The sequence below is a fragment of the Schistocerca piceifrons genome, chromosome 1, assembly GCF_021461385.2.
Source record: "Schistocerca piceifrons isolate TAMUIC-IGC-003096 chromosome 1, iqSchPice1.1, whole genome shotgun sequence".
NCBI lineage: Eukaryota > Metazoa > Arthropoda > Insecta > Orthoptera > Acrididae > Schistocerca > Schistocerca piceifrons.
Genome location: NC_060138.1, coordinates 422,880,357 through 422,905,679, shown reverse-complemented (window position 1 = coordinate 422,905,679; position 25,323 = coordinate 422,880,357). Strand labels below are relative to the sequence as shown.

General features: G+C 40.4%; 1 pseudogene; it reads right to left on the bottom strand.

The window, feature by feature from the left end:
• Window positions 1-8,025: 8,025 nt before the first annotated feature.
• LOC124731927 overlaps window positions 8,026-25,323 on the bottom strand; it is an 81,627-nt pseudogene continuing 64,329 nt past the window's right edge.

Sequence of the window (25,323 nt, the reverse complement as noted above, 5' to 3'; positions counted from 1 at the left end):
TCAGCAAAACCAAATTTTACCGGTTTGTCGGTGGAGGACCCCAACTCTCCTTTTGTTAAGCGATATACCATTTTCACAAACCCCCTCCCCCCTCCATTAGCTCACCCCCCTTCACCGACTTCTATAATCGCCCCTGGGTAGCGAAGAATGCCATCTTGCGCAGTGCTGAGTGTACGGTTTCCACTTCGTAGGCCCATCGATCATGAGCTATGGTAGAATAGGGGATGTAGGTTTAGTTCAATGTTCAAATGTGTATGGATTGCTAAGGGACAAAACTGCTGAGATCTTCGGTCCCTAGACTTACACACTACTTACAGTAACTTAAACTAACTTATCCTAAGAACGACACACACACACCCCTGCCCGAGGGAGGACTCGAACCTCCGGCGAGAGGGGCCGAGCAAACCGTGACATAGCGCCTCAAACCGCGAGGTCACTCCGCGCGGCGTAGGTTTAGCGTTCTATGTCAAGCTAAGGTAAATAGAGACGGACCTTTGTTCGGATTTTTTGTTGTTGGAGGGGAAGGAAGCGAGCGTGGCCTTTTAAAGGAATCATCCCATCATTCACCTAGAGTGAACAAAGAAACCACGGAAAAGCCAAATCTGAATGGCCAGCTCTGGGGTTGAACCCTGCTCTTCTGAAAGCGAATCTAGTGCGCTAGTCCCTGCGCCACCGCGCTCAGTACTATGAGAAAAATGACAAACGAAAATCATAAGGTTTCTCAAAGGTACATAATAGGAACGCTTCTGTTCAAGTGAGATCCTTATAGTAATGAACACGAAATTAAATTAAGCGTGTTGTATCAATGCTAGATCGCTAAGGTTGGTAAGGTTCCTTAGTTCGCCGTCAGCACAAATGACCACACTCACGATATGGTGGAAACCGTTTTAATCACTCAAATAGGCCTATATGATATGAATAATGTGAGTTTTCCCGTATTTATGAGAGTAGCTTCAGCCGTGATGGAAAGAAAACAATAAAAATTTCGGACTTTTTCTACGTTTTCTCAAATTCTTCCGAAATTAGCCGTTTAATCGAAAACCTTAATATTACCAAATACGTACAGCATTAAACTCTGCATCGAATCATGTGTAGTAAGTTTGCACGAGCATTTCGTTACACATAATGCTCTAGATTTATTCTGTGAGGCAGTATTTAATTGCGTCTTCACTGTGAATTCATGTGTAAATAGCTTAAGTAAAAATAAATAAAAGCTTTTACTTTAACAATAAAATTCGAGGTAGCTTTCGATTGTACACGAAAGATAACATGCTTCAAAACAAATTGATGTTTGCAAGGAAAGAAGTATTTGCCATGAAAGAGTATACTCCAGATATGGTACTTCATTTTAAAGGAACTAGATGGTAAAGATTAACTATGGTATGCAAACAACTTAAAGAAACAGCATACTCTCCGTAATACGTACAAGGTAAACTCGAAGATAGGCAAATTCTGATCGAAACACCGGTGGCTGTCAGAAAGGCATTCCGTGAAGCATTCAATAACTACCGAAGCAAAACATTACCACACGGGTTCTGCCTAAATCCTAAAAAAATTGTCGTAAACTAAAAGAGTCAGTGGTAAAAAATAAATGTTCATACACTCGTTGTCGAGACAGGAACCGAAGTACAAAATAGGAAAATTAAAGCCGAAATGTTAAATTCGGTCTTGAGATGCCCCTTTTCAAAAGAAGATCAAGAAATATTGTCACCATTTAAAAATCGTACTCACACAAAGATGAGTAACATAATAATCAGCACTAGCAATGTTGAGAAACAGCTCAAATCTCTAACACAATAAATCTCAGGGCCCTTCGGAGTCCCTGTCAAATTCTATCCTGATCGATTTTGCCCCCCATCTTAACTATGATTTACCGTGTGTCGCTTTAGAAAGGAATTGCTCCTAGTGATTGGAAAAGAAAACAAAACCACACCCGTCTATATAAAAGAAATTAGAACGGATCCACAGAACTACAGCCCTATATCGCTCACGTCTATCTGCAGCAGAATACTATAACATACTCTGAATAAAAAGATAATGACCTACCTGGAGCAAAATAAACTTCTCCATGGAAGTCAGTATAGATTCCGAAAGTATCGATCAAGCGAAACCCAACTTTCGCTGTACACTCATGATATCCTCCTAAGCGACAGCAGCAGCCAGGTGGATTCAGTGTTTCTGGACTTCCAAACGGCGTTTGATTCGGTGACACATCATGCGACAGAAAATACTCTCGTACAAAATATGTAGACAGATTTGTGACTGGATCGAGGATTTCTTGACAGGCAGAACACTGCACGTTATCTTTACTGGAGAATCTGCCTCAGATGTTGAAGTAATATCCAGAGGGCCCAACGGGAGTGTAATAGCACTATTACTGGTCATGTTGTTTATTAATGACGCAAGGGATAAGACTGAAAGCAGATGACGCGGCTGTTTACGAAGAAATTCTGTAAGCGAAGAATAATAGTAGCATCCAGTTAGAACTTGACGAAATATCTGATAGTGCACGGTTCTGGCAAATAACTCTAAGCGTAGATAAACGTAAAATTGTGCATTTCACGAAACGTAAAAGCGTAGTAGCCTCTGATTACAAGATAAATGGTTCGTTTCTGGAATCAGTCTTGTCTTACAAATACTTAGGAATAATTATGTATAAAGACGTGAAATGGAGCGATCACCTGGGAGCAGTTGCTTGAAAGGCAAACGGCAGACTTCTACTCTTAGGTAGGATACTTGAAAACTGTGACTTGTCTACGAAAGAAATTGCTGACAAGATGCTTGTGCGGAATAGTTGAATATTGTACAAGTTTGTAGGGGCTCATATCAGGTCGACTGATGAGGGACATAGGGCGCGTACAAAGAAGAGCAGCGCGAATGGTTACAGTTTTGTTTGACTGTGAGAGAGCATGTCGGATACGCTGAGAAATCGGAACTGCGAACACTCGAAAAAAGGCGTCGCATATCTCGATAAAGCCTACTTAAAAGTTTCCACACGCCAGATCGTAAGACAAAAACGACATGCACCTACGTATAAATCCCGTGAATATTACGAAATTAAAATTAGGAAATAAGAGCTCACACAGAGGCGTATAACCAGTCCGTCTTCCCACGCTCCGTTCATGAATGGAATAAGAGGAAACTATAATATACGGTACAATATAAAGTACCTTCTGCCATGCACCTTGCGATAATACGAGAAGTCTAACTTTAGATGTACATGTGCGGCATGAGAAGTGGCCAGTGAAGATTTTGACAACCAAATTCGGGTCAATATATACTTTTTTATTAATATGGTTCCATCGTCGAAATCCAAGGGCATACCTTTACCATAATCCACTTTCTATCATTGTTTATCACCGATGTGTGGCCTTGCGTTGTCATGGAGAAGGAGACCTTCGTTTGCGTTCTTATGACAACGAAGAAGATGAAGTCGTTTATTCATTTTCCTGAGGATGTCGCAATTCACTTCAGAGTTGATCGTTGCACCATGAAGGAGGACACCAGACCGAATAACCCCTTCGTAGTCCCACAAGACAGTCGCCACGACTTAACCGGCTGAGAGTGCGGCTTTGAACTTTTCCTTCGGTGTGGCATCACTCCACAAATTGCCGTTCTGTTTCCGGTTCGAAGTGAGGAACCCATGTTTCATCGTCTGTGCAGATGTTCGCCAAGAAATTGTAACGATCGGCCTCGTAATGCGCAAGCAATTCCGCACAGATGGTCCTTCGTCGGCGTTTATGGTCTTCTATTAGGCAGCTAGGAACTCGGCAGTCACACAACTTTAAAAACCCCAACTGGTGGACGAGTGTGTCTCCACTACCAACAGAGACGTCCAACAGTGTATCGAGGTGTTTTGACTGTGATCCGTTGACTATCTCGAACGAGAGTGTCCGCACATTCCAACATGCAGGAGTCGTAGTTCTGTGCGGCCGGCCAGCTCGCGGGAGATCGGACAGGTTTGTGCGACCTTGTTGCGATGGCGAGACACGCCTCGCCCGTCGACTCACCGTGCTTTTGCCCATTGTCAGGTCTCCGTAAACATTCTGTAGGCGCCTATGGATATCTGCGATGCTCTGGTTTTCCACCAAAAGTAACTCAATAGCAGCTCTCTGCTTGGAATGCAACTCCGCTACAGACGCATTTTTGAACGCTACGTATAGCGCCGCCACCAATCGGAACTTCATGAAACTAAAGGGGCTGAAGCACGAATATTTCACAATGTCTCACAACAAATTCTGCATTTTTTCAACTGAAATTGACCGAAAAAATAAATATGTTGAATTACTCATTGAATACTTCTCAAACGAAGGTAAATGTAGAATAGTAAACAAACGAAAATAGAGAGATTGTCATATTGTTCATACCAGCCGTTCCTCTCTCCTACATAACGATACAACATCAGGAAGCGCGATGCCCTGTGAACGAATGTTTGCTCAACGCACGCATCCTTATCATCTGTGACAATTAGGTTAGCCCACATGCGAGGACAATGCTACCTGTAATTCCCAGGACTCCAGACAAACCATATTCCTTTGAGGCTCAGTCCACACAGTGATGCCAATATCATCACCAACGCTGGCTCATCTCTGCCGTAATTCCCTCGCATACTACTTCACGCTGGCAACAGTGGAGGTTTGAAAAACAGGTAAGTTTCAAATAAAGATTAAATTGCAATCGATTTTAAGATCACTTATCCCTTTTTTTTAGCTTTGTCAACCATTCGGGAGGGATCTGAACCTCCCAACCTACCCCCCCCCCCCCCCCACCTCCCTTCTGGGGACACCCAAGATAAACTTTAAACGTGAACAAATTAGTAAAACCTCTACACCTAGCAGTTATGACAAATATTATAGTAGTAGAGAAACAGAAGTAAGGAGGAGAAGAAATATTAGACAGTTTAAAATTAAAAGCACAAAATCTAACATATACTGATGTGACAAAAGTCAGGGGTAGCGATATGCACATATGCGGATGGTGGTGGTATTGCGTACACAAGTTGTTGGGCAGTTCATTGGCGAAGCTGTCATTTGTAGTCAGTCGATTCATGTGAAAAGGTTTGTGACGTGATGACACCTGCATGACGGGAATTATCAATCTCTAAATGCGTTATGGTAGTTGGAGCTAGACAAGTGGAACATTCCATTTCTGAAATCGTTAGGGATTCAATATTCCGAGATCCACAACATCAAGAGTGTGCTGAGAACACCATATTTCATCCACAACATCAAGAGTGTGCCGAGAATACCAAATTTCAATCATCACTTCTCACCATGGGCAATGAAGTAGCTGACGGCCTTCACATAACGACTGAAAGCAGAAGCGTTCACGTAGAGTTGTCAGTGCTAACAGGCAAGGAAAACTGCGTGAAAAAACCACAGAAGTCAATGTGTGATGTACGACGAACGGATCCATTAGGACAGCATGGTGAAATTTGACATTAATGGCCATGGCAGCAGACGACTGACACAATGCCCTATCACATTAGCATCAAACATTTATAACTGTTCCTCTTGATGCACAACATGTTACCAATATTAATTCACATTGCAGTGGTGTGTGTGTGTGTGTGTGTGTGTGTGTGTGTGTGTGTGTGTGTGTGTGTGAGTGTGTGTTACTAAAATGTAGACTTTCACGGCCGGAAATATCATGTCCATTATAATTATCCGGGCTGTTATGCCGTGGTCGGTTGACGAATTCTGTGTCGATTCCCAACGTTTCATCTCCAACTGCGGGAGACATCTTCAAGGGGGTCCATAGCTCAATGGAAGGTCCAACACACCCACTGGCTCACTCAGAGACAAAATTTTACTGACACTTCCCAATGACATTAGGAGTAATTTGGTATTCATCAGGCCTGAGCGGCAAGATTTCACTGAACTAACAGGGTCTACTAACCGGGTGTGTGACATACTTCCTACCCCAGTTAATTGATAGAATGATTTTTAGCAAGAAACCTTAAGAATGAGTGTCTCTAATTAAAGAAATGTATTTAAGAAGGAAATCAGGAACTTTAATTTTACTGGGCCTATCCCCTTTTGTATGGAGTGACAACTGGATTAAAGGTAACAAATAAGGCATACATATGCTGCAGAGTGTCTACATCCTGCCACATCTCAGGAGCACAAGCAATACAAAGGGATGTCTAGCATCAGTGTCTACGACTTTGATGCAAAGAAAATGAAACACACTTGCTCACCATGTAGCAGAAATGCTGAGTCGCAGATAGGCACAACAAAAAAACTGTCAAACAAAGCTTTTGGCCAAACAGGCTTCCATCAGAATTAGACAACATACACACATATTTTTGTGCAAACGCAACTCACACACACATGACCACAGCTTCTGGCTGCCAAGACCAGACTGCGAGCAGTACCCTATCATGAGACAAGCAAACTGGGTGATGGGGGCAAGGAAACTGGTGTGGGGAAGGATAGCAGAGTAGGGACGAGGGCAGTAAAGCACTGCTTGTGGGAGCATATGGGGACAAGATTTGGAGAGGGTAGGGCAGTTAAGCGCAGTTGGAGGGTTAAATGGAGAGTGGGGGCAGCAACTAAGAAAAGACTGAGGCCAGGAAGGTTACAGGAACATTGGGTATGTTGTAGGGAGAGTTCTCACCTGCGCAATTCAGGAAAGTTTGTGTTGGTGGGAAGGATCTAGATGGCATAGGCTGTGAAGCAGTCATTGAATTGAAGAAAGACGTAACGGGCAGCGTGCTACGCCACAGTTTGTTGGTGGCCATTCAAGCGGACAGACAGCTTGTTGGTATTCATGCTAATGTAGGGGTATGTGATGATTGAGACCGGAGGAGGTGGTGGTGGGAGGGTGTATGGGCCAGGTCTTGCATCTAAGTCATTCTCCTACCCCCACCTATGCCAGTTTTGTACAAGCATCACCTATCTCATCAAAGGCAGGGCTACCTGTGAAAACAGTCATGTGATCTACATGCTAAGCTGCAGCCACTGTGCTGCATTCTACATTGGCATGAAAACCAACAAGCTGTCAGTCCACATTAATGGCCACCTGTGAACTGTGGCCAAGAAACAGCTGGACCCCTCAGATGCTCAGCACACTGCCCAAAATGATGTTCTTCACTTCAATGACTGCTTCACAAGCTGTGCCATCTAGATCTTTCCCACCAACACCAGTTTATCTGAATTGCATAGGTGAGAACTATGCAATATATCCTATGTTCTTACAAACCTTTTAGCCTCAGTCTTCATTAGTCATTGTCCTTTACCCACCTTTCCCCTTCCCTGTTCCCATTCCAGCACTACACAGACCTCTGTTCTATCAATGCACCCACAGTCTTTGTACTTCTCTCCTTTTCCATTACCTCCCCCCATCCCCCCCTCCTCCCCAGTTCTGTCAACATTCCAACTGCACCTAGCTGCCCCCTTGCCCTATCCTCTTCCCACCTCATTCTTGCATGCTCTCGCAAGCTGCACTTTACCTTCCCCCACCACTACCCTGCTATTCCTTCCCCTGCACGACCCAGCCTCCTCCTTACCGCTCTACGCAGTTTGCTTATCCCATCATGTGCTGCTACTCACAATCTGGCCTCGGCAACCAGACTATGGTCATGCGTGTGTGCTGAAAGCTTCGTTTAACAGGCTTTTTGTTCAGCCTATTTGCGACTCTGCATCTTTGCTATATGTTGAGTAGCAACTATCCTTTTCATAATATTATCATTTTCTCATATTTGGGTTTTGTATATACAAAAGTGTAACTGCACTTGTCACTTTACAAATGAAGTTAATACTTACTGATAACTGAGAGCAGCATTCCTTCTGTCTGTGACAGATTCTGTCAGTTCTGCCATCTCAGCAAGATTCCTACTCACAGTTAAGGATCAGTACCATGATAGAATACATTCAAAGAGAACATTTAAACTTTAATTTTTTTTTATTTCTCACTGTTTACTTGGTATCATCTGACTTACATTTCTTAAAATAATATAACATTAGATAACTATAGACATTGTGCCTTAGAAACACTATTAACAAATTAAATTAAAATTTTTGTGTTGCAAGCACAGAATCATTCTTTTTTCTTCACAAGAGGCACAGCATACTTCTCATAAGCTGCAGACAAGGCCTTTAGTATGGGGCCAACATATTCCAATGATCTAGAACAAAAGATATTACGTATTGATAAGTACCTCTGTTCTGTGTGAGCAAATGAATTTTTTCTGATTAAAAATCTTACATAAAAATTAATAATGCTTTTTATCACAGGGAAAAAAAATAATAAAATTAGGAAAACAGAGGGGTGGGTCAAGTACTCACCGTCAGCAGCCAAAATACCTGTATTCCCAATGGACATATTCAAAAGTGAAAAAAACTATTCACAGCATTCAAAACAGTTATTAACATTGCTCTTGAAGATGTAAAAATATAGTTCCATCAAAGGGTAACCTTGAGTTTCAATATTATTTTCAAATGAAAATTAATTTGAAATATCAGACATAAAATGTATAGGCTCACATTGTATATACAGGGCATGAAAATGTATTTCAGATATACAGTGAAGGGTCAGAAACGCATCTAATGCTGCAGGCTGGTCAAAATTAAACTGGCACAGGAAATATTTCATGCACTTTAAAACAGACAGTCCAACTTATGTCACCCAGACCTGATGTGGATAATGTAAGTAGGGTTGCCTGTTTTAAGGTGCCAACCCTGTAGAAAGGAACTGTGCTAGATTACTGAAGTAACAGCAAACAAATTCAAAAATTTTACGTAATCAATTACAATTAAAATAACTCAGTTACATTGTGATTAACTTTCACTCTAATGATTTAACATGTAAGACTTGGTGGAATGTAAGCAATGAAATGAGAAAAGATAACTACCAGACATGCAGAGAAGTCATGTATCAATCGATTGGTATAAGAAAAGGAACTTAAAATTGTGGTACAAGGTTAGAAACTTGAATCTATCTTCTGAGCATACAAAATCAAGCAATGGAAACACAAAGTGGCAACATCAACAATGTAAGGAAAAGATAAATTGCTACTTACTGTAAAGATAACATATTAAGTTGCAGACAGACACAATTAAAAGACACTTACACATCAGCTTTTGGCCACGGCCTTCATCAGGAAAAGAAAGAGAAAGATACACTCATTCATTCACACAAGCAAGCACATGACCATCATCTGCGTCAGCTTGGACCAGCATACAGATAATCACTTAACATGTAGATCAAATTCGTAAGTGTAGCTGTGTATGTACATGTGCATCAGTGTGCTCTGAAGGAAAAAGCAACAGGGGATATTCAATGTGTACCAAGAACAGCACAGAAAAGGATCACAGAAATTCTGAAAAACCTGAATTACAGGCTCTTGAAGATAGATTCCAGCTATCCTGTGAAATTCTACTTGCAGTTTAAAGAGCAAGTATTGAGTGAGGAACTTAGGAACACACTACAGTCTCTTATATATTGCACCCCAAGGGATTGCAAAAACAAAGTTACACTAATTACAGCATGCTCAGAAGCATTTATCAATCATTCTTCCCATGCTCCAATCACAGATGGAACAAGGCAAAACCCTGCTAAATGTTGGTACACAGGAAGTACCTTCTATGATGCACTTCATAGTGTTTAGTGGAGTACGGATACAGAAGTAGATTTCCACCAGTCAACAATTTACTCCACTGTATGGTGAGTGGTTGCCTCCACTAATTTTTATTTTTTAATTCCACACAGTCTCAACTCCCCCCCCCCCCCCCTTCCCGCTCCTCTGGTACGTTTTAAGTGGGAACACAAACAGAAGTTGGTGGAAGGCGGATACTTGATTTCAGAAGGATTGCAAGAAAGAGGATGTGCTGGAGGGACAGTTCCCACCTGCATAGTCTAGAAAAAAAGAAAGGAAGAATAGAGTTTAACATCTTTATTTATTTTCACCAATTTCACTACTTCTTAGTCATCTTCTTTTTATTGCTGTCAGAGCCTCGTTCATAGAAAGTTCTGCTTCATGTTCTTCCTAAGCCTTCACATAAATACCTCCATAGGAAATTCTGCTTCTCATTCCCCCTAAGCCCTCACCTGTAACCTCATCCATATTTTCACCAATTTTAAACTGTCATATAATTAGCTAACATTTCAAACTTGTATGCATCAATGGATATGATATGCAACTGCAGGTGCCAAATAATTATCTTCTAAGAGGTATCTGAGAACAGCAGTCTTGGTTTCTGGTGAATCTCAGGCATGTTATAATCAGTACTAATAAATACTGGTATTTTACTCTTAGTCTTTATACTATTTGAACTGATTGCTGACAGGATTGTTGTGGCAACAACCACAGACCAGACTTTTCAATGTGTGAAGGGGCATGCAGGTGAGCAGCCTACAAAATCCTACCACCAGGCACTAGAACACTGCTGGCACAGCATGCTGTAACTTCGCAGTCTGCTGCAGTTGTGGGCTAGACTTCCACATGCTGTGGCATAGCACTGTGCTTCTGTAGTCAAACCTTGTGATCGGAGGTGGTCTCCTGTGACAACATAGGTGGCCTAAGCAACTATAAATACTTGCCACTCAGCTCTTGGCACAACTTGAATTTGTACTATGCCCTATTCCAGGACTACCAGCTGCAGCCGACACTTTGACAGGCTTCACATCAGCTGTGATCCAAGTAGCCCAAGCAGCTTCAGCTTCATCTAGCAGCAGCATCATACAGCCACTGGTCTGCAAGCCACTGATAGATCTGAAGTAGGTTCTGTGTCTTGAGCAATAGCCACGAAGTGAAGACCTGCTGTAGGATTTCTTTGACTGACACTTCAGATGACTCTGAGGACCCCCAGTTTGGTGCGGGGTGTCTGAAGTGCACAGCCACCAGTGCGTTAGTTCAGTGGCTACTGAGAATGTATTCCTTGCATCAGCCCTATGGCCTTGCTGGCCATAGCTGGCCATAGCTGGCCATAGCTGTGGCAGCTCTCCCCTGCTTAACACACACACGCACTGCCGTGGTACCTAGCACATCATGAAGAGTTATGCTGAGGTAGCAATCCAATGCCTGGATGACCACACACAATACTGAGATGTTGACAACAGTCCCTGAACAGAAGTCTTGCTGAATAAAGTATGTTAATACTGAACGTTCTCTTGTGATTCATCACTCACCGTGGCAAGGTAGAATGCAACCCCCAATTCGTGCACATGCCATTGTGGGGCAGAAATGACTATTCTGGCTGATAGTAGTAACAACATTGCACATTTGGTGTCAGAAGAAAGCCAGTAACACAATGATATCAAGGGACAGCAGCATCATTTCAACATGGTGATTGGAAACAAGATATTTTTTGAGTTTTTTCGTGTGATTGCACTGACGTGCCAAATTGCCTGGATTGGAGGATCGAATGGAAGGTTCAACTGGTGAAAGTTGTAACAATCCAAGGGTGATTTTCTCTTTTCCAGATTGCCTGTACTGATGACAGTCTCTTGGTTTATGAATCATCTGATATTCTTTTGATCAACATTTGCATGATTATCAGCTTTTGCAAAGAAGCTGATTTTTAAATTTATTTATCCCTTATTTCTACTTCTGTATCCTAATGGATAGTTATGAAAATCTTTGGTATTTTTTGGTATGCATATAAAAATTTATGCACTCTAAAAAGCTAGTCATCCGGATTTTTTGCATTTAATTTTAAAAAATCACATAAAATTAATTATTAATGTTAATCCAAATTATATTTTACATTAATGCATCCATCTCTACTTTTATAATTTACAAAATTAATCAAAAGACAGAGTCATTTTCCAATTTTGCTGTTTTATTACTATTATTTTCCACTTTCTGTAGTAATACAGCAAAAGTGGAAAATGACATCATCTTTTTACTAAATTCATTGCTTCAGTATCCACTATGAAGAAAATACAAAATTAATTTTATAGTGTAGATCAATGTAACTTCTTTGAAAATTATCTTTGGTGTATTATGGGCTTTGGCCATAAGTTGAAACCATGTGAGGCAGTTTGTTTTCTATTGTTGTTGTGGTTATGGCTCTGCTTGGCTAAGTCTCATTTCAAATCTGTTGTTTGAAGTTATGGCAGGTGTACATTGTCTGTTGTGACTCACAAAGACATAAATTCACTTCACGGAACTATGTAAATCAAAGAAATATTATGTGGTAGAAAGTGTGGCATGGAATGTGTTTGCAATCAAGTTTATGATTAAATACATCAGCAGCAGCAAATACAGTGTTTAGCCACTTATAAAGCAAACCCCTGACCTCTATACTGCAAAGTTTTACTCAAATGAGTTTCAGTCTCTGGACCACTGAAGCCACCAAAACGACAGGTAGAGGTTGACATTTTACGAAACTACCATTCAATGGACTATTTTTATTTTGCAAGAATGATATGATTGACCAGAGTGGCATGCTACATATTTTTCTAATTATTTTTCATAACACATTTATGATGGATAACTATAAAGTGGACTCCATCAGTGATTTAAGTGAGGAGGAGGAGGATATTGGTGTTTAACATCCCGTCGACAACGAGGTCATTAGAGACGGAGCACAAGCTCGGATTGGGGAAGGATAGGGAAGGAAGTCGGCAGTGCCCTTTCAAAGGAACCATCCCAGCATTTGCCTGGAATGATCTCCTAAATCAGGATGGCCGGACGCGGGATTGAACCGTCGTCCTCCCGAATGCGAATTTAAGTGACTTTAGGTGGCGCACTAGAGAATAGGTGGTGGTTTGTGTCCAGTTAGGTACAGGAAGTGTAACTTGTCAGGGCACAGTCCTCCATATGCCCAGGCCTTCCAGTGATTTGTTTTAAATGTATGAGGCTTGGACGTTATGTCAGAGAATGCTTTCTTCCAGGAGTGCTAGTTCTGCAAGGTTCGCAGAAGAGCTTCTGTGAAGTTTGGAAGGTAGAAGATGAGGTACTGGCAGAATTGAAGCTGTGGGGATGGGTCTTGAATCGTGCTTGGATAGCTCAGAGGGTAGAGTAGCTCAGATGGTAGACCACTTGCACGCGAAAGGCAAAGGTCCCAAGTTCGAGTCTTGGTCAAACACACAGTTTTAATCTGCCAGGAAGTTTCATATCAGTGCACACTCCACTGCAGAGTGAAATTCTCATTCAGTAAACATATTGTATGTGGTTGAGCCACTAAAAGTGAATTATATAAGACATGGCATTGCATGTGGTAGTGTACTTGGTGAGGATGTACTGTCTGTCAGAACAGATTACTTTGGGATCAATGACATAGACTTGTCTTAAGTGTTGATGGTTGCCAATTTGGAGATTTTAGAGGAACATGATCTGGACAGAATGAATTCAGACCCTTTACCTGTTACAATACATTACAGCAAAACATAAAACACTTGAAAGGAGTAATAAAGTTAGCAATGGCACTGTTGTTATTAGAGTTTGAAGATCTGTTTGATCCTCATTACTCTTTGCTTGTGACCCTAGAGACACAGCATCAAATCACAACTGGAAAGTCATTGCCCATGCATCATAAACTATACGGAATACAACGTCATCTGCAACCAGTGATGGAATAGTCCATTGATCAGGCATTAAAGGACAGTATTATTGCAGTAAGTAATAGTCTTAGGGGAGCACCATTGATGACCATTCCAAAAAATAGTACAGATGGCACAAAGGCCACAGCAGTTTTGTTGCGATTACAGTACCTAAATAGTTGCAAGATTACAGACACTTATCCAATCCCAAATATAATGTAACTTTGGATAATCTGGGGCAGTGCAGGTATTTCTCCACCATGTATCTGTGGAATGGCTATCATCATCTAGAAGCAGTATCAGAGAAACAACTGAAAACATTTTTGATTCCTTCCAGACACTACCAACATCGATGCATGCTGTTTGGATGAAAGAATGCACCAGTCACACTTCAATGTTGTCAGGTGGAGGTTTTTGAGGGTTCAAACCAAGGCAATGTATGGTATTTTCCAAGGAAAATGGCAAGTGTTTAAGTGGTTGCATGCAGCACATCTGACACTCAATGTAGAGAAAAGTCATTGCGCACTACTGGAGTACAATACTTAGGACATCTGATTAGTCATGAGAGACAATACGTAAATAAAATCAGTGCAGGAACTAAAATCTTGTTTGTGCCTAGCAAATTATTACAGAAAGTTTGTACCAAAATTTTCATAGATAAGATGGCCTCTTACTCACCTACTGAAAAAAGGAGTGAAGTTTCACTGATCATCAGAATGTCAAGATGCATTCAGTAAATGGAAAGAAATGTTGACAAGTGGCCCATTGTTGGTTTTTACAAATTATGAGTAGGAATTCATATTGTCATGTGAAACAAATAATCATGCATTTAGCTGTGTATTGGGTCAACAAGTGGATGGAGCAGAATATCTGGCTGTCTTTGCCTCACATCAGTTGAATAAATTGGACAGAAATTACTATAGAACAGAGAGACAAATGCTGAGTCTCATACATGGCATTACATACTTTTGATGTTATTTGCATGTTAGGAAATTTAAAGTGAAAACTGATCATGCAGCTTTAAAATGGCTATTAGATTTGAAAGATCCACCAAGCAGTTTAATATATTCTGCACTGAAATTCAGAGAGCTTGATTTTGAGGTAATCCAACGACTAGGAAAAAAACATTAGAGTGCACATTGCTTCAGGTGGAAGGTTTGTATCTTACAAGGAGTGGGTCACACTGCTGGAGAATGTCAAAAACTTTTGAGCTCAGGCAAACACCGTAAGCTATTTGCAATGCAGCCACAATTCATTGTGCATGACAGTGTTATGTAAGCAAACAAAACACAGACTTAGTGTTGTGGTTGCAACTGTGCTGTGGAAAGAAGTACTGAGATAGGCACAAGGTCATGTGTCAGCAGGCCATGGGGTTGAAGAACCTCAGAACGACATACACTCAAATAGTATTGGTGGCAAACACAAAAGCAGGCCATGGAGCAGTATGTCAAAAACTGTGTACAGTGTGTAAAGTGTGCTGAATTGAGCCATCAGCACATTCCTCTCCAAAGTTTACCAGAAGCCAGTAAACCATTTTAAGTGATTGGTTCAAATATCTTAAGTTCTTCTGGGGAAAATGCTGGCAGGGACTCACTATGTACTAACAATAACAGATCACTTTTCATGCCATGGGAATGGTGGCTATCCCTTATCAGCAATCTGACATGGTGGCTCAGATCATGGTGAATAATTCATTGTTGAAGTATGGTATTCCAAAAATGTGGATATTTACCAGAGTACTAATAGTATGTTAGTGTTAATGAAACAGTTTTGTCATTTGTTAGATATTTATAAATTAGGGGCAAGTGCTTTACATGCACAAGTAAATGGAAGAACTGAGTGAATTCATTGTACAATAGGGAAAATGTTAAGCCATTATGTCAACAGTCATCATAATGACTGGGATACCTTATTATCCTACAGTGTGGCAGTGTAGAATTCTAAAGTTCATGAGAGTATGGGTCTGTCACTGTATGAGGTAATATGTGGCTGGAAAATGCCATCACCAAAAAAAGGGAAAAATAGGAAACTGATACAAAATTTCCTGAGAACTTAATCAAGTGCAAAAAGTAAATATAAAATCCCTGGAAAATCAGGTACAGGTGCAGCAACAGACTGCTAAGTTATCTGAATACTGTGAAGGACAGTGGGCAATGTTAACAAGCCTTATAACCTGAAAGGAAAGACAAAGAAATTGTTCACTTATTATCAGGGTTCATACCATGTAATTGAGATGACCTCATCAGTGAGTGTGAAACTGCAACTTCCTATTTGTATAACAGTTGCCCACATTTGGCATATCTGAACTTTTTGTGGTATGCTGAGGTCTCTGCCACTGTTACCAGCTTCAGCCCCATATATGAGGGCAGCAGCAAGTGGAGAAGACCGTTCTTGCACAATCCATGCGCACGTTGTCTTATACATTAAAACGTAGGGTGAATGATATAAAGGAGACTTGAGAGGGTTTGATGCTTCCCTGCTTCAGGGAACACTGCCTGGGGAGATGTCCATGAAGGGAATCATGTTACTGATGCTGCTGCACTTCTCAAGCTGCAGAAGGATCAGCACCATGCAGGTAAAACCAATAGAGGGTGGGGTGCTTTTCACCTGGCAAAAATATGTCATCATGATGGATCATTGAAAGACATTGAAACTGACATACAATGCTGAGATTTGAAGAATGAGGTTGAGAAGCTGTCAGTAGTGGGTACCAACACAAGGTATGAGTGCTATGCAATTCACCTGTATCCCGTAAGATGAGTGAAACTTTCATGTGTTTGGACAAAGGTGATTGTCCTGGTTACACCAGATGGGAAGAGGCATACTTTGGTGACAGCAAATGAGCTGCAGCAATGCCAGAGGGAACATATTATGGTATGTCCTTCCATGGTGGCCCAGACTGTCACAGAGACATGCAAGATAGAATGTTTTTTGGGGGAAGAAGTGCAGGAGGATGTCCACATGACAAACTCGCAACACAATCATGTTTTCAGAAGGCAAGCTCTCATGATCATATATACTCCTTGTATGATTCGGTTGTATCTATCACCACTTGCTTCAAGCAAGGATGTTCAAGGGGAACAATACACTTAGAACTACATAACAGTGGGATATTACTGGATGGAATGAAGTATGATGTAATAGTGGATATGCTCCAGAACCTAATCGATCCTTAACTGTATTTATGTGATAATACTTTAGAAATCTGCCAGCCAGGAATCTGACATACCTGAATAATATCCTAGTCACCACCATACTCAGTTCTCTCAATGAGCTTATAGCCACCCAGAATTGGCTTATTAGGGTAGAACAGATGTTCCAACATCTCCAATAATACTGCAGTGAATAACAGCACAGGGTTCTGGTAACAGAAATTTCATCCTTGGGTATAATCTTAACCCCAGTCTTCACTTATATGTCTGTCAGTGGCAGAGAATCATCCGGCCATCTACACTTGCACGACCACTCTGCAGTTCACACTCAAATGCTTGGCAGAGGGCTCATCAAAGCACTTCCACAAATTTCTCTGCTGTTCCGCTCCTGAACAGCACACAGAAAAGAGAACATTTAAATCTTTCCATGTGCATTCTGATTCCTCTTATTTTGTTACTATGATCATTTCTCCCAATGAAGGTACACTTCAACAGAATATTTTTGCCTTTGGGCGAGAAACTTGGTGATTAAAATTTCATGAAAAGAGCTCACAGCAGTGAAAAATGCCTTTGTTTTAATTATTGCCACCACAACTTTTATATTGTATCCATGTTACTCTCTCCCTGTCCTTCTTTGAACTTTATCAGTCCCATCTAGTATGGATCTCATGCTGTACAGCAATACTCTAGCAGAGGACAGACAAATGTGGTGTAGGCCATGGATTCACTGTATCACCTGAGTGTTCTGCCAGGAAACCACAGTCTTTGGTTCACCTTATCCACAATATTATCTGTGTGATCATTCCAATTTAAGTTGTTCATATTTGCAATTGTTATAATTGTTAGGTATTCAGTTGTACTGGCAGCCTTTAGATTTGTGTGATTCATCATGTAACAGAAACTTAATGGGTTTCTTTTAGTACTCATGTGTATGACCTCCATTTTTCATTATTTAGGGTCATTTGCCACTTTTTGCACCATAAATGATAGGATCATCAGATAATAATCTAAGAGGGCTGCTCAAATTGTTTCGTAAATCATTTGTGTAGATTATGAACAGCAGACGGCCTATAATACTTCCTTGGGTAACATCAGACATTACTCGTTTCACGTGATGACTTAGCATCAATTTCTATCAACTGTGGCCTTTCTGACAGTAAAACACAAATCCAGTTGCACAACTGAGATGATATACTCAATAGGCTTGCTATCTGATTTGAAGACAATTGCAAGGAACAGTCTCAAAAGGAAATCAGGAAATCTGGAAATATGGCATCAATGTAAGATCCCCTGTCAATAGCACTCATAACTTCATGAGAATAAAGTACTTGCCTTTATTAAGTGATTTGAGTTGCTGAGGATGTCCAATTCTAAGTTAGGTTAGCAGCTGTTTTTGATTCAAGTTCTGGACTATTTACTTCATATTCTTTGGTGCAAGAATTTTGGATAACTATATTAAAACTACTTTTGTAGTACTGTCATTGGTAACATTACCAGCACTGTTGGCAATGGAATCATGTGAAACCCAACTCACATTTTTCTCGCATGATATACTGAAAGCTTTGGATCAAGGCAGTTAGATAGATGCAGTATTTCTTGATTCCTGAGAAGCATTTGACGCAGTACACACCTACGCTTATTGTCAAAATTACAATCATATGGGGTATCAAGTGATATTTGTGACTGGATTGTGAACTTTTTTGGGAGGGAGGACACAGCATCATCTCTTGGATGGAGAGTCATTGTCAGATGTAGAAGTAACTTCAGGTGTGTCCCAGGGAAGTGTGTTGGGGTCCTTGCTGTTCAGGATGTATATTAACGACCTTGCAGGCAATATTAATAGCAACCTCAGACTTTTTGCAGATGGTGCAGTTATCTATAATGAAGTACCATCTGAAAGAGGCTGTACAAATATTTGGTCAGATCTTGATAAGATTTTAAGGTGGTGCAAATATTAGCAACTTGCTTTAAATGCTCAGAAATGTAAAATTGTTCTCTTCACAATATGAAAAAAAACTAGTATCCTATGACTATCGTATCAGTGAGTCACTGCTGGAATTGGCCAACTCACTGGGTGTAACACTTTGTAGGAATATGAAATGGAATGATCTTGTAGGCTCAGTTGTGGGTAAAGCAGATCTTAGACTTTGGTTTATTGGCAGAATTCTGGAGAAGTGCAATCAGTCTACAAAGGAGATTGCTTACAGATCACTCGTGTGACCTGTTCCAGAATATTGCTAAAATGTATGGGACTCATAACAAATAGAACTAACAGATGGTGTTGAATGTATACAGAGAAGGGCAGCATGAATGATCACAGGTTTGTATGATCCATGGGAAAGTGTCACAGAGATACTGAAAGAACTGAACAGGAAGACTATTCTGAGAAAGTCTATTAATAAAGTTTCAAGAACCAGCTGTAAATGATGACTCTAGGAATACCCTGTGTATCACCCACACAAGGATCATGAGGATAAGATTAGAGTAATTACTTCACGTGCAGAGGCATTCAAACTATCATTCTTCCCATGCTTTGTACATGAATGGGATAGGAAGAAACCCTAATTATTGGTATAATGGGATGTACCCTCTGCCATGCACCTAATGGTGGTTTGCAGAATATAGATGTAGACGTAGATATAGAAGTACTGATTGTGTCTTGCTACTGGTGTACTTTACATATGAGCAGAATCTCTTTCGATTTTCTGCCAAATTTCGAGACAGTTTCATTGGGGAGTCCTTGCTAAATTTTGAGCTTGACAAATCTTGGCAGTTTTGCGTTGTTTTAAATTTAGCATGCTACTTCCATTGCCTCTGCAATTGCATTCTAATAAGTTTTATGTACCATGGGGAATCAGTTCCATCTCTTATTGATTTATTTTGTGTAAATCTTTCAATTGCCATTGATACTACTTTCTTGAATTCAAGCACCATCTGTTCTATGCTTACATCATTAGTTCAGAAGGAATGGAGACTTCCTCTTGGGAAGGTGCGAAGCAAATTTTTACCTACTCTTTTAAATAGATATATTTTAGATTTATTTCTGGTGGGTTTGGATTTTATGATATTCAGTGTCACTGTAACTACCTTGTGGTCATTAACCACTGTACCCATCATGATGCTCCCTATTTGTTCAGGATTATTTGTTGCTAAGAGGACAAGTATGTTTTTAGAACCATTTACATTTTGAGTAGGCTCCTAAACTAATAAGTCAAAATAATTCTCAGAGGAAGCATTCAGTAAAATTTTGGATGAAGCTTTATGCCTACCACCAGCTTTGAACATGTATTTTTGCCAACATATCGAGGGTAGACTGAAGGCCATCACCAGTTATAACTCTATGAGTGGAGTATCTATTTGAGATGATACTCAAGTAATCTTTGAATATTTTAGCAACTGTATCATCAGAGTCAGGGGGTCAGTAAAAGTAACCAATTACTAATTTATTCCAGTTTTCAAGTGTAAGCTCTACCCATACTATGAGTCACACTCTCCCGCAAGTCACATCATTATCAAAGGCACCTTCAGTGCTGGGTGAGAGGGTTTGCATGTTTCAGTGCAGTCAAGTGCAATGTCGGCAGTAGCATAGCTGCTGGCAGGTCACCCAAGCCAGACAGGCTTTGACAGAGGAGCAGGATGAATCATGTCTCACATAGAGCAGGGGGCACTCTATAGGTGAAGGGAAGCCAACCTGGTCCTCAAAGTTGGGGGCTGGGCATTCGGCTAAAAACCCCAGCTCGTAAAATGGAATTGTTGCAGATACTGCACATCAGCCTAGAAGGATATGGATTACAGGGTGCTGGCATGCCAAAGAAAAAGGTTAACAAGAAGTAAAATGGATATCATGATAACCACCTGGAACCTGAGGACACTTATGAGACCTGGCAAACTGCAAGCGATTATAGAAAAAATAGATAAGTATAGAGTAAAACAGCTGTACTACAACAAATACAATGGAAAGGACAGGGAAAGACTGATTCAAGGAATCGTATATTGATGTATAGTAGCAGGGATACAGGCCGTCACAGTATTGGCTCTCTTACATGTAGCTCAGTGAAGTCAAATATAATTAGTTTCAAAGCAATTAACAACACATTGCGTTCTTTGAGAGTTAGGGTAAAATTTTTCAGCGTTCAATGTATGTGCCTATGTCCCTAAGGAGAAATCAGATGAAGATGAGAAGGATGCAATTTACTCCAAACTGGAAGAGGAAATCAGCAAAGTCCAAAGGCATGATACAAAAATCTTTGGGGATCTGAATGCTAAAATAGGGAGTGAAGAAGTGTATAGAAACATAATGGGGAAAGAAAGCTTGCATGAAGACAGTAATGATAATGGACTAAGGCTGACAGACTTTGCCAGTGGTAAGCAGACAATAATAAAAAGCACATGGCATCAGAGGAAAGATATTAAGAAATGCATGTGGGCATTACCAGATGGAGTTACAAGAAACCAGATAGACCAAGTAATTATAGATAAATGGCACACATCAGACAATATGGAAGTAGTATCTGTAGAGGGGCAGATCGACACACAGTCCATTACTGTACTTAGTGTAGATCTGATACAGACAGTATGCAGATATGGCAAGAAACAAAAGGAGTAGGGTGAAAGTGGAACACAGTATAGAAAGTCTCCAAAATAAAGAAAGGTAGGAAGAATGCAAGAATAAATTAGAAGAGACTATTGATGCAAAAAAGACTGCATGGAAGGAAGGGGGTGTAGAAACTGAATGGGTGGAGATGAATATTGGAAACAGAAAACAGCCATCATGCAGCTGTGGCAAAAGTACCAGGAGGGCAGGATACCAGAGAACAGTGAAATTGTTCAACGTGGAAGTGCCCACTGGTACAAATATAGGAAGACAACAAAACTGGCAAAGGAAGACTATAGAGAGAAGAGTAAAAGAGTGGATAAGTAATGCAAGTTGAAGAAAAGGCTGTATGAAAGGAGTAAGAGCAGTTGAATGAAATGAGAGATAATAATGAGATACAAAAATTCTTTGAAAGATCTAGAGGGATGAAGAGAGGACTTCTATAAAGGTAAAGATGGAACTTATTGGAAATAAAAGCAAAGCTTTGGGAAGATGGCAAGAGTGTTTTGCAAGTTAATTGATGGAAAGGCAGGTGGGAAGAGAGGGGAAAGCTTGAGTGAACAACAGGAGGAACTGAATTTGGAACTGGAATTAGAATCTGAAGTGGGATGGCAATTTTAAAATTAAAGAATAGTACAGCAGCTGGAGAAGAAGGCTTAGAGGCTGAATTATTACAATTGGGGGTGGGGGGGGGGGGGGGGGGGGGGGGGGGGGAGAGGGGAGAGAGGGGAGAAGGTGGAGATGGCTGTTAATGAATTAATAAAGGAAATGTGGATTAAGTAAGGAATGCCTAAGGACTGGAGCATGGGAATAATCTGCACATTACTTAAGAAAAGTGTGCAACGAGTGGTTCTGGGACCTTTGACTGCAGCAGATGCTAAGAGATTCCTCCATGCCAGCCATTGGTCAAATGTGGGGTCAAGCAACTTCAGCTTCAGCTAGTATCATCATCAGCTAGCCTCTGTTCTGCAAGTTGCTACTAGATCTGATAGCTCCAGGTCTTGAGTCAGTTCCAATGAGTGAAGACCTTCTGTAGTGTGTCTTTGTCCAGGACTGAGGCAGCACCCCACTGCTTAACACACACATACACACATACACACACACACACACACACACACACACACACACACACACACACACACACACACACACTGTCGCAGTGCCAAGAACTCCACTGAGAATTAAGCTGAGGCAGCAACCTGCTGTCTGGATGACCACACACCCCACTGAGACACTGATAAAAACCCCTGTATGGAAGTCTTGAGTATTGGAGAATTTTAGTACTGAATTAGCTCTGCCCTCGCCATAATACTGATAGAGCACAACCCCACATTTTCTGCCCATATGGTTCTAGGGCAGAGGCGACTATCCTGGCTGATAGTGGTGTCCACATTGCTGATACCATGACAGAACTCAAATGACATATAATTTTCTTCTTTCCTTTTTTAAAACTAGTAAACTGTTTTCCTGAAATGATTAGAAATAACTGACATATTTCATTTAAAACATTTTAAATACTGAGTTTTGGTAAATTAGTTGTTACACACTCTATACAAGTAAGTGGAGTATCAGTGTCATAAAAATTGTTGTGCAAATTATTTTAACTTATTTACATCTGCACTACATACTTACTCTGCCAGCCACTTATAGTGTATGGTGGAGGATACCATATAGTACACACAGTGCTCCTCACTTCCTTTCCTATTTCACTCACAAATGGAATGAGGGGAAAACAACTGTTATATGCCTCCATACAAGCTCTAATTTCTTTTATCTTGTCTTTGCAGTCCTTATGCAAAGTAGTGATTCTCCAACAGAAAGAGGTTCCTACTCAATGGTCTGAAGATGACCACAGTAGTGGTCGAAACCGGTCACCTTGTTAAATAAATTGTGATCAAGACTGTTTTTAATAGTAATTATTTATAAGACATTGATCACTGCTGTTCCCATAATGCATTCAAAAGTAATTCTTATGCAAAGTGTACATTGGCAACAATAGAATTTTTCTGCAGTCAGCTGCAAGTACCTGTTCTCTAATTTTTCTCAACAACATTTCACAAATACGAATATCATCTTCCCTCCAGGGATTCTCATTTGAATTCACAAAGCATCTCCTTGACACTCACATGTGGATTGAACCTACTGATAACAAGTCTAGCAGTATGCCTCTCTATTGTTTTGATGTCTTGCTTTAATCTGACCTGGTGAGAATCCCAAACATTCAAACACCTCTCAAGAATAGTCACACAAGTTCTCTATATATAGTCTCCCTTATAGATGAGCTACAGTTTGTTAACACTGCCAGTAAAGTAAAGTCAACCATTCATATCCCCTACTACCATCCATATGACCTTGTTCCATTTCATATCACTTTGCAACATTATGCCTAGATATTTAATCAATGTGACTGGCGAGCAGCACACTGCTAATACTGTATTCAAATTTTACAAGATTGATATTCTTCCTCATCTGCATTATCTTATATTTTTCTTCATTTAGAGCAAGCTGACATTGCTTAAATATACAGCTAACAATTATTTGAATTTACTACAACATTATGTTCACTTATAAGTAGGTGCCCTTCTGCTGGCGCAGACAGTTCAGCACCATATGTGCTAAATAAAAGTGCTTTCAGTGTGAAGTGTTCTTGTTAATTGTGCTTGATTCAGATTTCAGAAAATGCCAGTCTGACAAATACTCTGTTCAGCTTGCTGGAACCAACCAGACGTTAGATTTTAAAATGTAATTATATTGAAACTAGATTTTTTAGCTCAGTTAGATAAATATGCTTTGTTATATCTTACCGCTTTTGGTACGCTGATGACGAATAAGCAGTTGAAGGAACTGGATTGTTAAAAGTGGCACCATTGGCATAAGCATCATATTGAGTTCCCACAGCACCAAGAGGCTGACTGAAGTAGGTGACATGTTCACAGGTGCCCAACAGGTAGCACAGCTTGATGCCAAAGAGTGGTAAGATAAGAGAGAGTATAGCACCTATCACCAGTACCCGCGAGAATGATAGCGCCAGCAGTAGCCAGGAAGTACATCACGTTGGCTGGCAGGTCTTCTGTAACAGTCCTCAGGCCCACTGATGACATGCATACAGTTACACTAGACTCTGGCTATTTCTAACTACATTAATGTTTATATGATAAAAGTCTAGCTGAGCATATCAGAAAAGAAAACCACACACTGTACAGAGAAGATGTTGGATAGTGGCCAGACACTTAAACAAAAGAGTTGAACAAGGCAACTGTGTGTGTGTGTGTGTGTGTGTGTGTGTTTTTGTGCACACATGCACCTGTGTGCTATATGAAGTTTAGCAAACATAACATCACAAGTATACAGTGTAATCTTCCACAGCTGTGTCTTCTTTAGTTAAAACTTCCAGGCTGAGAAGCCATAGTCAATGTACAAGACTGTTTCCTTACATTTCGTCTCTAACTGTGGGAGACATCTTCTGAAGTAAAATGACTACTGCCACTAAGGTTTGAGGGGCTCTCACACTTATTGGGTGCATAGAGGACACAATCATACGTCACATAATGCAGACTGTGTGACTCTCTCTGGATGGCATCATCGTTCTTGATCAAAAATAAATGATTGTCATTCTGTTGGTGCAATGTCGACATCCATATTTTATCTAACTTCAAAACTTCTTCTTTTCTATTAAAATTGTTATGGTGTTTACGAATCTCTATCTCTTATTTATACATGTGCACATGATAATGTGAGATGGAAACCACAAAACAAAATTCAGTGAGATGAGCATTTTAGCAATGACATTACATTATCATCAGACATGTATAGAGAAGCAATAGTGATTCATAAACACTGTAATAATTTTAATATAAAAGAAGAAGTAACTATGTAGGCTTTCCCGGCGTAATAAGTCTTGAAAGTCTTTTCGGGTTTGCTGCCGGATCTGGCAGCTGCCGGATCTGGCAGCAAACCCGAAAAGACTTTCAAGTCATAAAAGAAGAAGGTTTGAAGCTAGATAAAATACGAACATTGACTTTGTGCCAACAGAATTACAATCAGTTATTTTTGATTGAGAATGTTGATGCCTTCCAGAGTAATCACATA